Source organism: Colobus angolensis, unplaced genomic scaffold (assembly GCF_000951035.1).
Source record: "Colobus angolensis palliatus isolate OR3802 unplaced genomic scaffold, Cang.pa_1.0 Scaffold211, whole genome shotgun sequence".
Lineage (NCBI taxonomy): Eukaryota > Metazoa > Chordata > Mammalia > Primates > Cercopithecidae > Colobus > Colobus angolensis.
This window is the reverse complement of record NW_012115278.1, coordinates 906,847-922,704: the sequence shown is the minus strand read 5'-3', so window position 1 is coordinate 922,704 and position 15,858 is coordinate 906,847. Positions and strand designations below refer to the sequence as shown.

The window sequence follows — 15,858 nt, the reverse complement described above, 5'->3', positions numbered from 1 at the left end:
CAGAAATATCATCCTGGGGCCCCAGGGCCACGTGCCTTCTCTAGTGGGTCCCCATTCATGCACCTCACACCTCCCAAACACAGAGCTGGGCCACGCTCTGCCAATCAGGGGCCACATAATGCCCTCTCCTTTCCTTTGGCTCAAGACCCCATCACCCTGGAGGTGACCCGATGACTCAGAAGCAGCCTTGGCAGCAAATTGCTGGGACAGGACCCTTCACAGTGGCCCTTCCACCACAGGATGCCACCCTTCTGGCCACTCCACTATGGGGAGGGCTGAACTCCAATGGGACCCGGGCTGCACCCTTGGCCCAAAGCCCACGATTCCCAGGGCCAATCATGAGGTGACAGCCAGAGCTCAGTCTTGACCTAACCCCACTGAGGCTGCGCCACCCCCACCAGGCTCAAGGTGCCACCACCGGGATGTCCCATTGCTCCATTGCTCAACAGGGTCGGTCCCATTCAGGGCCATAGGTCATTCCTGACCCTTGAATGTTCAGGGTCTGACTCCGTAAGCCGGATCAGCCACACACTGTCCCCCTTCAAGTCTCGGGGACAGAGAGCTCCCATATAAGACTCCTGGCCCCGGAGACCCTGAGAATGCCCTCATGTGGCCTGGGCAGTCCTCCAGGACTGACCTGTGCACCAAGTCTCAGCTAGGATCTGCACTGCATTGGGTTGAAGGAACCCTCTCCTGCCTGAACCTCTGTTACTCCTGCAGGGTTTCAGGGAAGGCATCCTTCTTGGGACTGATTTCCAAGGAAATCTCCCACCTGGAGAAACCATCCATCCCTGGTGGGGATTCAGGTCAGCTCCTTGAGGAAACCCTCATGACCTGAGGCGTGACACTCAGGGACCCCACCCCGGCCTGGCTCATGGCCCATGACCCCAGTAGGATCCATTCACCTGAGGTCCCGCCACCATGGAGGTGACCCCATAGCTCAGAAGCAGCCTGGACAGCAAATTTCTGAGACAGGACCTTCCACAGCAGGCCTTCCCACCTCAGGAGGACACTCTTCCTGTCACTTGCTCACAAGGAAGGGGTGACCCCGAAGGGACATGGGCTATCCCCTTGTCCCAAAGCCCACCAATCCCAGGGCGGGACTGCACCACCATCAGATGCTGGCCAGAGCTAGTCTCGACTCACCCTGAGGAAACAGTGCCGACCTGCACTTGGCTCACAGAGGCACCACTGGGATGGCCGATTGCTTAATAGGGTCAGTCCCATTCAGGGCCATGGGTTTGGTGCAATCCTTGAAAATCCACAGCCCAACCCCATGGGCCGAATCACACACACCTCTCCAAGGTCAGAGAGCCTGTGCATGAACCCCTTGGTGCCCCAGAGCCCTTGTGTCCCCCTTCTTGTGGCCTGGCCATCCTAGAGGCCAGACCTGAGGACCGAGTCTTAGCGGGACACTGCCCTGCATGAGGTGGAGGAAACCCTTTAATGCCTGGACCACCACAACCCCTGCAGGGCTTCAGGGAATGTATCCTCCTTGGGTCTGATTCCTAAGGAAGCTGCCCTCCTAGAGAACCAATCCCAGGTGGGCATTCAGGAAGGCTCCTAAGGAAACCCTTGTGGCCAAAGGATGACCCTTGGAGACCCCACACAGCCTGGCTCATGGGCCATGACCCCAGCAGGATCCACTCACCTATGTCGGTCAATGCAAGGGGGTCTGCTGGGCAGAAGAGCTCACTGAAAGACACAGGGGAAAATAGGGGCTCAGGAAGGAGCCACCAAAGTGCCCTACCCCTGGGTAACAGCAGTGCTGACACCAAGCCCACGTAGTGAGCCTGGGCTGCCTCATGGAGGAGTGCAGAGACAGGGGTGGGCACCCTCTAGATGCCCTCAGAGTCTCCAGGTCTCCAGCCCAAAATACAGTGGACCTCACAGGGAACTCATAATTCCCAGCATCCTCTTCCAAATTCTCACCCAGGCTGGGCCTCAGCGTAATCCTATTGAGCATGATTTTTATGTCATCATCTCTCTTCAGACAATATAAGGTTCTCATCATCAACCCAACCCAAGGCACCCCCTCCCCATCAATGCATCCAGTGGGACCCGGATGTGCTCACCACAGCTCAATGCAGGAGACGAGGGCATCAGGAAGGGCCCCATCTTCAGTGTACTGGGGCTGGGCACTTGACTGACAGATGCTGGCCCAAGGCCATTGGGTCCAATGCAAGTCTTCCTCAAGGTTCAACATCTGCGGAAATAGGAGTAGGACATGTATCCAAACACAACCTCATCCTTCCATGGAGGCAGAAGGTGGGGTGTGGCGGCTCAGGGATGCTTGCCCTCCATGGACCTATGTGATGGGTTCCATGTGGAACACTGGCCCATTGCAGACACAGGGCACCCTGTGCTCTCTCAGCCACCAATCCTTGAAAGAACAGGGCAGGCGGGTCACTGGGGTCAGGCAAGAAGCCCCAGCTGTGCCCTACTGCAGAGCCCATGAGCACCTCCACTGCCCATGCCGGCTCCACCGCATGACCCCAGCATCATGCCAGGTCTACTGGGCACAGACCAGGGCCACCAAACAGCTCATCACCAACCAAGGAGGCTGGCCCAGATGCCAGATGCCACTGCAAAGCTGGCAGTCACATATTCTGCCCCTGTGCACTGTGGAAACCCACCCAGGTGCCCTATCACAGCACGTACTAGAGTGATGTACATGCCTGGGGTCCCAGGGCCACATGCTTTCTCTGGTGGGCCCCCATTCATGCCCCACACACCTCCTAACACAGAGCAGGGCCACACTTGGCTATTCGCGGGACACATGGTGACTTCTTTCCTTGGGCACAAGACTCACCACCCTGGAGGTGACCCCACGGCTCAGAAGCAGCATGGGCGGCATATTCCAGGGACAAGACCCTTGATAGCAGGCCTTCCACCTCAGGAGGCCACCCTTCCAGACACTTGTCCACAGGAAAGGGGTGAATTCCAGCCAAGGAGAGAACCTCAACAATACGTGGGCTGACCCCTTGGCCTAAACCTAACGAGTCCATGGTCAGACTGCAGCAACACCAGGTGCCAGCCTGAGCTCAGCCTTGACCCAAACCTAGGGAAATAGCACCGCCCCCTCCAGGCTCAAAGAGGTGTCACGAGTTGGCATATTGCTCAACTGGCCCATCCCATTCAGGGCAATAAGTCATATGCGATCCTTGAATATCTGCAGCTCAACTCCATAGGCCCTAGCCCACCCTTCTCTACAGATGGAGAGCTCCTGTGGACCCCATGGCATCCTGGAGGCCCTGTGGACCCCCCCATGTGGCCTACACAGTCCTCAAGGTCACACCAGCACACGAAGACTCAGCTGGGAGCTGCCCTGTGTGAGACTGAAGGAACCCTCTCTTGCCTGGACGACTGTCATCCCCACAGGACTCCAGGGAAGGCATACCCCTTGGGTTCGATTCCTCAGGAAGCCACTCTCCTAGAGGATCAACCTTTCCATCCCTGGTGGGCATTCAAGTCTGCTCCCTAAGGAAACTCTCCTGTCCTGAAGGCTGACCCTCAGCGACTCCACGTGGCCTGGCCCATGGCCCATAACACCAGCAGGATCCACTGACCTATGCCGCTCAATGCCAGGGTGCCCTGCCTGGATTGAAGACCTCACTGAAAGACATAAATGGAGAAGGGGGGCTCAGGGAGGAGCTGCCCTCATGCCCCACCCCAGGAAACTGGACCACCAACAGCAAGCCCACACAGGGAGCCTGGGCTGCCTCACGGAGGAGTGCAGAGACAGGATTGGGCCCTCCAGATGCCCTTCAGGCCCTCCAGGTCTCCAGCCCAAAATACAGGGGCCCTGATGGGGACTTCGGGATTCCAGCGTCTTCTTCCAAAATTCTCACCTAGGCTGGGCTTCAGGGTAATCTTATTGAGCATCATTTTTAAGTCATCACCCCTCTTCAGGACAATATAAGGTTCTCATCATCGACCCAACTCATGACACCCTCCTTCCTGCACAGGCATCCGGTGGGACCCAGATGTAGTCACCACAGGTCAGTGCAGGAGACTAGGTCACTAGGAAGTTCCCAAGCTTCAGCACACCAGGGGCCGGGCACCTGGCTTTGGGACACTGGCCGAAAGACACTGAGCCCAACACAAGTCTTCCTCTGGGCTCACCACCTGGAGGGACAGGAGGAGGACATGTGTCCAAACGGGGCCTCATGCCTCCATGCAGCAAAGGGGTGAGGGTTACTCACGTGATGGGATCCACGCAGAACACAGACCTACCACGGAAGTGGGGCACCCTTGGCAAACCACACTTGAAATCAAAGCCTGGAGTCCCAGGGCCACAGGCTTTCTCTGGCGAGTCCCCATCCATGTCCCGCACAGGTCCCCAAAACAGAGTCAGGCCACCTTCGGCCAACCCTGGGCCACATGGTGTCCTCTCTTTCCTTAGGCTCAAGACTCTGCCACCCTGGAGGTGACCCCATGGCTCAGAAGGCCTGGGTGGCAAATTCCCAGGACAGGACCATCGACAGCAGGTCTTCCTACCTCAGGATCCACTCTTCCAGCCACTCATTGACATGCAAAGTGTGACCTCCAGGAGGATGTGGGCTGCTGACTTAGACCAAAGCCCACAAGTTCAAGGGCCAGCCTGCAGCATCGCCAGGCAGTGGACAGAGCTCAGTCTTGACCCAAACCCAGGGAAACAGCACCACCCCCCACCAAGCTCAAAGAGGCGCCATTGAGATGGCCCATTACTCAACAGAGTCGGTTGCATTTAGGGCCATGGTTGGGATGCAGTCCTCGAATCTCTGCAGCCTGACCCCACAGGCCCATTCGAGCACTTCTCCAGGGAAAGAGAGCTCTTGTGTGACCCCTGTGGCACCCCAGAGCCCCTGTGGCCCCCTTCATGTGGCCTGGGCCAGACCCACACACCAAGTCTCAGCTGGGAGCTGCCCTGCATGGGACTGAGGGGACTCTTTCCTGCCTGGACCACTGTCACCCCTGTAAGGCATCAGGGAAGGCATTGTCTTGGGTCTGATTCTCAAGGAAGCCAGCCTCTTGCAGAAACCATCTCTCCCCAGAGGGGATTCATGTTGGCTCCCTAAGGAAAGTCTTCTTTCCCAAGGGCTGACCCTCAGTGACACCATGTGGCCTGGCTCATGGCCCATGATGCCAGCAGAATGTACTCACCTATGTGCGTCAATGTCAGCGGGCCCACCTGGGCTGAAGAGCTCACTGAAATACAGAAGACACAAGAGGAGAACGGAGGCTCAGGAAGGACCCAGCAAGGTGCCCTACCCCGGGGAACCGGAGAGCCAACACCAAGCCTACAGAGAGAGCCTGGGCTGCCTCATGTAGAAACGCAGAGACAGGGTAGAGCTCCCCCAAGATGCTGTTCAAGGCCTGGATTTCTCCAGTCCAAAATACAGAGCCCCTGACAGGGACCTAGAAATCCCAGCATCCTCTTCCAAAATTCTCACCTAGGCTGGGCCTCAGCGTAATCCTATTGAGCATGATTTTTAAGTCATCACCTCTCTTCAGAACAATATAAGGTTCTCATCATTGACCCAACCCGGGGCAACCCCCACCCAACCCATGCATGCATCCACTGGGACCCAGATGTGCTCACCACAGCTTTGTGCAGGAGACCAGGGCACCAGGAAGGGCCTGAGCTTCAGCTAACCAGGGGCTGAGCACCTGGCTGAGGGACACTGTTCCAGGGCCAGCGGGCCCCATGCAATTCTTCCTCCAGGGTCACCATCTGGAGGGGTGGGGGACAGTTGTCCAAACACAGTCTCACGCCTCCATGCAGGAAAGTGGGCAGGGCATGCTGGTTCACAGATGGTCTCTCCCTCCCTGGACTCAATACATGGGATTCATGTAAAACAGTGACGGTTATGCACTCAAGGAAACCTTGGCCCTCCCTGCCCCTGAACCCTGGAAGGAAAGGGTAGGCGGGCCATGGGATTCTAGCAAGACACCCAGGCTGCACCCTACTGTAGGACCCTGGAGCACCTCCCCTGCGCACACCAGCTCCCCCACATGACTTGGCCACACTTGGACCACTGGGCAAGGCCAGGGCCACCAACCAGCTCATGGCAAACCAAGGAGGTTGGCCTGGATGCCATGTGCAGCTGCAGAACTGGCAGGCACATAGCCTGCCCCTGGGTGTGGAAGGCACCCTTCCAGGCACCCACTCTAAGCCTACACCAGAAATCGCATCCTGGAGCCCCAGGGCCACATGCCTTCTCTGGTGGGTCCCCATTCATGCACCGTGTACCTCCCAAACAGAGCCAGGCCACACTCAGCCAATCAAGGGACACATGGTATCTTCTCCTTTCCTTTGGCTCAAGACTCCACCACCCTGTAGGTGACCCCATGTCTCAGAAGCAGCTTGGGCAGCAAATTGCCAGCACAGGTCCCTTGACAGTGGACCTTCCACCACAGGATGCCACCCTTCCGGCCACTCCACTTTGGGGACGGGTGACCTCCAGTGGGATGCAGGTTGCACCCTTGACCCATGATTCCCGGGGCCAACCACCAGGTGCTGGCCAGAGCTCACCCTTGACCCAACCCCAGTGAGGCCGCACCACCCCCACCAGCCTCAAGGAGGCACCAGTGGAATGGCCCATTGCTCAACAGGGTCTGCCCCATTCTGGGCCCACGGTATGGCCCGACCCTTGAGTCTTCAAGGCCTGACTCCGTAAGCCCAATCACCCACACGCAACCCCCTGCAAGCCTCGGGGAGGAAGAGCTCCCGTATAAGACTCCTGGCCCCAGAGACCCTGTGGATGCCCTCATGTGGCCTGGTCAGTTGACCCGTGCACCAAGTCTCAGCTAGGATCTGCACTGCGTTGGGTTGAAGGAACCCTCTCCTGCGTGAACCTCTGTTACTCCTGCAGGGTTTCAGGGAAGGCATCTTTCTTGGGATCGATTTCCAAGGAAGCCGCCCTCCTGGAGAAACTATCTGTCCCTGGTGGGGATTTAGGTCAGCTCCCCGAGGAAACCCTCGTGGCCTGAAGGGTGACCCTCAGTGGACCCCCATGGCCTGGCTCATGGGCCATGACCCCAGCAGGATCCACTCACCTATGCCGCTCAAGGCCAGGGGTCCGCCTGGGCAGAACAGTTCACTGAAAGACACAGGGGAGAATGGGGGCTCAGGGAGGAGCCACCAACCTGCCCCAGCCCCTGGGAGCCAGAGTGCCAACACCAAGCCCGCATGAGGAGCCTGGGCTGCCACACAGAGGAGCACAGAGACAGGGTTGGGCACCCCCAAGGTGCTCTTCAGGGCCTCGAGGACTCCAGCCCAAAATACAATGGCCCTGCCAGGGGACCTTGGGATCCCAGCATCCTCTTCCAAAATTCTCACCTAGGCTGGGCCTCAGCGTAATCCTGTTGAGCATGATTTTTAAGTCATCACCTCTCTTCAGGACAATATAAGGTTCTCATCATTGATCCAACTCGGGGCACCACCTCCCCCACACATGCATCCAGCGGGACCCAGATGTGCTCACCACAGCTCAGTGCAGGAGACCAGGGCGACAGGAAAGGTCTGAGCTTCAGCGCACCAAGGGCTGGGTACCTGACTGACGACCACTCGCCCTGGGACAGCAGGCCCAACAAAGTTTTCCTCTGGTCTCACCATCTAGGGGATAGGAGGTGGACCTGTGTCCAAATGGAACCTCACGCCTAAACGCGGGAAGGGGGTGGGGGATGCCAGCTCACGACTGCTCTCCCACCACTGACCCATGTGATGGGATCCATGTGAAACACTGATGTGTCATGGATGCAGGGGAACCTTGGCCCTCCCCACGACTGAACCCTGGAAGGACAGGGCAGGTGGGTCACTGGACTCGGGCAAGATGCCCTAGCTATGCCCTATTGCAGGCACCTTGAGCACCTCCACTGCCCACGCTAGCTGCCTCTCACAATTCCAGGGCTGTATTGGCCCCTGGGGTGCAGGCCAGGGCCACCTACCCTCTCAAAGCCAACCAAGGAGGTTGGCCCGGATGCCATGAACTGCCGATCTGGCAGTCGCACAGCCTGCCCCTGTGTGGAGGGCGAGCGCCCAGGCCCCGCTCCACACCACACCAGAAATCGCAGCCTGGGGCCCTAGGGCCTCATGTGTTCTCTGGTGGGTCCCCATCCACGGCCACACAACACCTCCCACCCACAGAGCGGGGCCACACTCAGTCAATCGGGGGACACCTGGTGTCTTCTCCTTTACGTGGACCCAGGATCCCCCCTCCAGAGGTGACCCCATGGCTCAGATGCAGCCTGGACCACAAATTTCCAGGACAGGTCCTTCCACAGCAGGTCTCCCCACCTCAGGAGGACAGCCTTCCTGTCACTGCCCACAAGGAAGGGGTGACCCCCAGTGGGACATGGACTGTACCCTTGGCCCAAAGCCCACCAATTCCAGGGCCGGAATGCAGCACCCTCAGGTGCCAGCTAGAGCTAGTCTTGACACACCCTTAGGGAAACAGCACCGCCCTACACTTGGCTCAAAGAGGCACCACTGGGATGGCCCATAGCTTAATGGGGTCGGTCCCACTCAGGGCCATGGGTTTGGAGAGATCCTTGCAAATCCGAAGCCCAACCCCATGGGCAGAATCGCACACAACTCTCCAAGGTCAGAGAGCCCCTGCAAGACCCCCTTGGCACCCCAGAGCCCTTGTGGCCACCCGCATGTGGCCTGGCCATCCTAGAGGCCTGACCTGAGCCTGAGTCTTAGCACGACACTGCCCCGCATGGGGCTGAGGAAACCCTTTACTGTCTGGACCACTGCAACCCCTGCAGGGCTTCAGGGAAGGTATCCTCCTTGGGTCTGATTCCCAAGGAAGCCGCCTGCCTGGAGAACCCATTCCAAGTGAGGATTCAGGACAGCTCCTGAGAAAACTCTTACGGCCAAAGGCTGATGCTCAGCAACCCCATGCAGCCTGGCTTATGGGCCATGACCCCAGCAGGATCCACTCACCGATGCTGGTCACTGCCAGGGGGTCTGCTGGGCAGGAGAGCTCACTGAAAGACACAGGGGAGAATGGGGGCTCAGGAAGGAGCCGCCAAAGTACCCTGCCCCCAGGTAAGGGGAGGACCGACACCAAGCCCACATAGAGAGCCTGGGCTGCCCCACGGAGCAGCACAGAGACAGGGTTGGGCACCCTCCAGATGCCCTCAGAGCCTCCAGGTCTCCAGCCCAAAATACAGTGGTCCTGCCAGGGAACTCGTAATTCCCAGTATCCTCTTCCAAAATTCTCACCCAGGCTGGGCCTCAGCGTAATCCTATTGAGCATGATTTTTAAGTCATCAGCTCTCTTCAGACAATATAAGGTTCTCATCATTGAACCAACTCAGGGCACCCCCTCCCCACACATGCATCCAGTGGGACCCTAATGTGCTCACCAAGTTCAATGCAGGAGACCAGGGCCCAGGAGGGCGCAAGCTTCAGCTCACCAAGGGCTGGGCACCTGGCTGATGGCCACTGGCCTGGGGCTAGCAGGCGCAACGCAAGTCTTCCTCTCTGGTCACCATCTGGAGGGACAGAGGACAGGTATCCAAACAGGGCCTCACGCCTCCATGCGGGAAAGCAGGAAGTGGGGGCTGGTTCACACACGCTCTCCCTCCATGGACCCATGTGATGGCATCCATATGAGATAATGATGGTCATGGACCCAGGGAACGCTTGGTCCTCTCTGCCACTGAACCCTTGAAGGACAAGGTAGGCAGGTCACAGGGCTTGGGTAAGACGCCCAGGCTGTGCCGTACAGCAGGCCCCTGGAGCACCTCCACCGCTCACAGTGGCTCCACTGCACGACTCTAGACCACAACAGAAACCCAGGGCAGGGTCCAAGGCTGCCAACCAGCTCACAGCCAACCAAGGAGGCTGGCCTGGAAGCCAGGCGCTGCTGCCAACCTGGCAGTCCCACAGCCTGCCCCTGTGTGCGGAGAATGCCTGCCCAGGATCCCTCTCCAAGCGCACACCAGAAATCGCAGCCTGGGTCCAGGGCCACGTGCTTTGTCTGCTGGGTCCTCATCCACACTGCCACACAGATACCTGCCAAACACAGAGCTGGGCCACACTCAGCCAATCAGGAGCCACATGGTACCCTCTCCTTTCCTTGGACCCAAGACCCCACCACCCTGGAAGTGACCCCATGGCTCAGAAGCAGCCTGGGCAACAGATTCCCGGGACGGGTCCCTCATGAGGGTGCCTTCCAACTTCGGGATGCTACCCTTCTAGTCACTCACCTCGAAGAAGGGGTGACCCCCAGCAGCAGGTGGGCTGCACCCTTGACCCAAAGCCCATGAGTCCTAGGGCCGGCCTGCAGCACCACAAAGCACCAGCCACGGCTCAGCCTTGACCCGACCAGTTGAAGCTGAACCGCCACCCACCAGGCTCAAGAAGGAGCTACTGGTGTGGCCCATTGCTCAACAGGGTCATTTGCATACAGGGCCATGAGTGGGGCACGATCCTTGAATCTCCACAGCCCCACCCCATGGGCCCGATCGCCCACCCATTTCCAGGGACAGCGAGCCCCCGAGTGATCCCCGTGGCACCCCAGAGTCTCTGCTGTCCCGCTCATTGGTCCCGGGCAGTCCTCAAGGACAGACTCACAAACCGAGTGTCAGCTTGGAGCTGCCCTGCATGAGACTGAAGGAACCCTTTCCAGACTGGACCACCATCACCCCTGCAGGGCTTCAGGGAAGGCATCGTATTGGGTCTGATTCCCCAGGAAGCTGCTTTCCTAGAGGACAAACCCATCTCTCCACAGGTGGGGATTAAGGTCGACTCCCTGAGGAAACCCTCCTGCCTGAAGGCTAATACTTGGTGACCCCAAGCAGCCTGGCGCATGGCCCACGACCCCAGCAGGATCCACTCACCTATGCTGGTCAATGCCAGGGTGCCCGCCTGGGTGGAAGAGCTCACTAAAAGACACAGGGGAGAATGGCGGTCAGGGAGGAGCCGCCCACATGCCTCGCTCCTGGGGAACAGGAGGACTATCACCAAGCCCACACAGGGAGCCAGGACTGCCTCATGGAGGAGCACAGAGACAGGGTTGGGCCCCCCAGATGCCCTTCAGGGCTTCCAGGTCTCCAGCCCAAAATACAATGGCTCTGCCAGGGAACCTCCAGATCCCAGTGTCCTCTTCCAAAACCCTCACCTAGACTGGGCCTCAGCGTAATCCTATTGAGCATGATTTTTAAGTCATCACCTCTCTTCAGGACAATATAAGGTTCTCATCATCGACCCAACTCAGCACACCACCTCCCAGTGCATGCCTCCAGCAGGACCCAGATGTGCTCACCACAGCTCAGTGCAGGACACCAGGGTGCCAGGAAGTGTTCAATGTTCAGTGCACCAGGGGCTGGACACCTAGCTGACGGACACTGGCCTGGGGCCATTGGGCCCAATTCGTCTTCCTCCAGCCTCAACATCTGGGGAAACAGGAGTAGGACAGGCATCCAAACACAACCTCACGCCTCCATGGAGGTAGAAGGTGGGGTGTGGCAGCTCAGGGATGCTTGCCTTCCATGGACTCATGTGATGGGATCCATGCAGACCACTGGCTCATCTCAGACACAGGGCACCCAATGCTCTCTCAACACTGAACTCTGGAAGGACAGGGCAGGCGGGTCACTGGGCTCGGGCAAGAAGATCTGGTTGTGTCCTACTACAGGTCCCATGAGCACCTCCACTGCCCATGCCGGCTCCCCTGCACGACCCCAGGATCATGCCAGAACTACTGGGCACAGACCAGGGCCATCAACCAGCTCACAGCCAACCAAGGAGGCTGGCCCGGACGCCAGGTGCCACTGCAAAGCTGGCAGTCACATAGCCTGCCAGTATGGGCACCCATCCAGGCACCATTGTGCACTGTGGGCACCCACCCAGGTGCCCTATCCCAGCATGAAATGGAAATCGCAACCTGGGGTCCCAGGGCCACATGCTTTCTCTGGTGGGTGCTCATCCATGCCCCATGCAACTCCTAAACACAGAGCAGGGCCACACTCGGCTAATTGGGGGACACATGGTGACTTCTCCTTTCCTTGGGTCCATGACCCGCTACCCTGGAGGTGACCCCATGGGTCAGAAGCAGCATGGGCAGCATATTCCAGAGGTAAGACCCTTGACAGCAGGCCTTCCACCTCAGGAGGCCACCCTTCCTGACTCTTGCCAACGGGGAAGGGGTGATTTCCAGCCACAGGGAAGGGGAGACCCCAAGCAGGACGTGACGCATCCTTGGCCTAAACCTGACGAGTCCATGGCTGGACTGTAGCACCACCAGGCACTGGCGAGAGCTCAGCCTTGACCCAAAGCTAGGGAAATAGCACCGCCCCATCCAGGCCCAAACAGGTACCATGGGATGGCACATAGATCAGCAGGGTCGGTCCCATTCAGGGCAATAAGTCCTGTGCAATCCTTAAATCTCTGCAGCTCAACTCCATGAGCCCTATGCCCACCTTTCTCCAGGGATGGGGAGCTCCTGTATGACCCCATTGTGTCCTGAAGCCCTTGCAGCCTCCCTCATGTGGCCTGGTCAGTCCTCAAGGCCAAACCAGTGCACCGAGACTCAGCTGGGAGCTGCCCTGCTTGAGACTGAAGGAACCCTTTCCTGCCTGGACCACCGTCATCCCTGCAGGGCTGCAGGGAAGGCATCCTCCTTGGGTCCAATTCCCAAAAAGTCAGCCCTCTTGGAGGACCAATCCACCCCTCCCTGGTGCAGATTCAGGTCGGTTGCCTATGGAAACCCTCCTGTCTCAAAGGGTGACCCTTGGTGACCCCACGCTGCCTGACTGATGACCCATGACCCCAGCAGGACAACTCACCTATGCTGGTCAGTGCCTGGGGGCTGCACCTGGGTGGAAGAGCTCACTGAAAGACACAAGGGAGAATGGGGGTTGACAGAACCAGAGCTCCGACACCAAGCCCACACAGGGAGCCTGGGCTGCCTCATAGAGGAGCACAGAGAAGGGGTCAGATTCCATTCAGGGCCTCAAGGTCTCCAGCCCAAAATACACTGGCCATTCCGGGGAACTCCGGATCCCAGCATCTTCTTCCAAAATTCTCACCAAGGCTGGGCCTCAGCGTAATCCTATTGAGCATGATTTTTAAGTCATCATCTCTCTTCAGGACAATATAAGGTTCTCATCATCGACCCAACCCAGGGCACCGCCCCCCAACCGCCCGCCACCCATGCATCCAGTGGGGTGCAGATGGGCTCACTGCAGCTCAGTGCAGCAGACCAGGGTGCCAGGAAGGGCCTGAGCTTCAGCTCACCAGGGGCTGAGCACCTGGCTGAGAGACACTGGCCTAGAGCCAGCAGGCCCAATGCAAGTCTTCCTCTGGGGTCACCATCTGGAGGGGTGGGGGACAGGTGTCCAAACAGAGCCTCATGTCTCCATGCAGGAAAGTGGGCAGGGTGGGGCTGGCTCACACATGCTCTCCCTCCATGGACTCATGAGATGAGATCCATGTAAAACTGTGATGCTCACGAACACAAGGAACCCTTGGCCACTGAACCCTGGAAGGACAGGGCAGGCGGGTCACAGGGTCAGAGCAAAACACCCAGGCTGCACCCTACTGCAGGACCCTGGAGCACCTCCACTGCCCACGCAAAATCCCCTGCTTGACTCTGGGCGGCACCGGGACCACTGGGCAGGGCCACGGCCAGCAACCAGCTCACAACAAACCAAGGAGGCTGGCCTGGATGCCACGTGCCACTGCAGACCTGGCAGTTACATGGCCTGCCCCCTGGGCATGAAATGAACCCATCCAGGCACTCTCTATAAGCTCACATCAGAAATTGCACCCTGAGGCCCCAGGGCCACGTGCCTTCTCTGGGGGGTCCCCATTCATGCACTGCACACCTCCCAAACACAGAGCTGGGCCACGCTCGGCCAATCAGAGGCCATGTGATGTCCTCTCCTTTCCTTCGGCTCAAGACCCCGCCACCCTGGAGGTGACTCCATGGCTCAGAAGTAGCCTGGGCATCAAATTGCCGGGACAGGACCCTTAACAGTGGGCCTTCCACCACAGGATGCCACCCTTCCAGCTACTCCACTTCAGGTAGCGGTGACCTCCAATGGGACTCAGGCTGCACCCTTGGCCCAAAGCCCACGATTCCCAGGGCCAACCACCAGGTGCTGGCCAGAGCTGTCTTGACCCAACCCCACTGAGGCCACACCGCCCCCACCAGGCTCAAGGAGGCACCACAGGGATGGCCCATTGCTCCACAGGTCGGTCCCATCAGGGCCATGGGTTGGGCCCAGTCCTTGAATCTTCACGGCCTGACTCCATAAGCTCGATCACCCACACCCTACCCTGCTGCAAGCCTCAGGGACAGAGAGCTCCTGCATAACACCTGTGGCCCCCGGAGACCCAGTGGAACCCATCATGTGGCGCTGGAAGTGCTCCAGACCTGACCCGTGCCCCAAGTCTCAGGAGCTGCACTGCATTGGGTTGAAGGAACCCTCTCCTGCCTGGACCTCGGTTACCCCTGCAGGGTTTCAGGGAAGGCGTCCTTCTGGGATCAGTTTCCAAGGAAGCCACCCTCCTGGAGAAACCAGCCATCCCTGGTGGGGATTCAGGTCAGCTCCCTAAAGAAACCCTCGTGGCCTGAAGGGTGACCCTCAGCAATCCCCCGCGGCCTGGCTCATGGCCCGTGACCCCAGCAAGATCCACTCACCTATGCTGCTCAAGGCCAGGGGCTCATCAGGGCAGAAGAGCTCACTGAAAGACAGAGGAGAACAGGGGCTCAGGGAAGAGCCTCCAATGTGCCCTGCCCCCAGGGAACCAGAGTGCCAACACCAAGCCTGCACAAGGAACCTGGGCTGCCACACAGAGGAGAGCAGAGACAGGGTTGGGCATCCCGGAGGTGTCCTTCAGGGCCTCAAGGACTCCAGCCCAAAACACAGTGGCCCTGCCAGGGGATCTTGGGATCCCAGCATCCTCTTCCAAAATTCTCACCTAGGCTGGGCCTCAGCGTAATCCTATTGAGCATGATTTTTAAGTCATCACCTCTCTTCAGGACAATATAAGGTTCTCATCATTGACCCAACTCAGGGCACCCCCCTCCCCACGCATGCATCCAGCGGGACCCGGATGTGCTCACCACAGCTCAGTGCAGGAGACCAGGGCACCAGGAAGGGCCTGAGCTTCAGCGCACCGGGAGCTGGGGACCTGACTGATGACTACTCGTCACGGGACAGCAGGCCCAACGAAAGTTTTCCTCTGGTCTCACCATCTGGGGGACAGGATGTGTACGTGTCTAAATGGAACCTCACGCCTCCACACGGGAAGGGGGTGGGGGGGTGCCAGCTCATGATTGCTCTCCCACCATGGATCCATGTGATGGGATCCATGTGAAACACTGACATGTCATGGACGTGGGGGTACCTTGGCCCTCCCCACCACCAAACCCTGGAAGGACAGGACAGGCAGGTCACTGGGCTCCGGCAAGACACCCTGGCTATCTGCAGGCACCTTGAGAACTCCACTGCCCACTCCAGTTGCCTCGCATGACCCCAGGGCTGTACTGGCCCCCTGGGTGTGAGCCAGGGCCACCTACCATCTCACAGCCAACCAAGGAGGCTGGCCTGGATGCCATGCACCTCTGCCCATCTGGCAGTTGCATAGTCTGCCCCTGTGTGTGGAGGCCGAGCACCCAGGCCCCACTCCACATCATACCAGAAATTGCAGCCTGGGGACTCAGGGCCTCGTGTGTTCTCTCATACATCCCCATCCATGCCTCACACAACACCTCCCATACACAGAGCGGGGCCACACTCAGCCAATCGGGGAACGCATGGTGTCTTCTTCTCCTTTCCTTGACCCCACCACCCTGTAGGTGACCCGTAGCGCAGAAGCAGCCTGGACAGGTCCTTCCACAGCAGGTCTTCCCA

At 58.8% G+C, this 15,858-nt stretch overlaps 1 long non-coding RNA gene across 1 annotated transcript; it reads right to left on the bottom strand.

Annotated features, from left to right (window-relative positions):
- Positions 1-5,643: 5,643 nt before the first annotated feature.
- Positions 5,644-13,232, bottom strand: LOC105512412. Its single transcript, XR_001001845.1, has 6 exons — positions 13,181-13,232; positions 12,784-12,829; positions 11,118-11,391; positions 10,837-10,881; positions 8,933-8,976; positions 5,644-5,716 (listed from the first exon to the last, which is right to left on the bottom strand). It is a non-coding gene; the product is annotated as an uncharacterized LOC105512412 (long non-coding RNA).
- Positions 13,233-15,858: the final 2,626 nt, after the last annotated feature.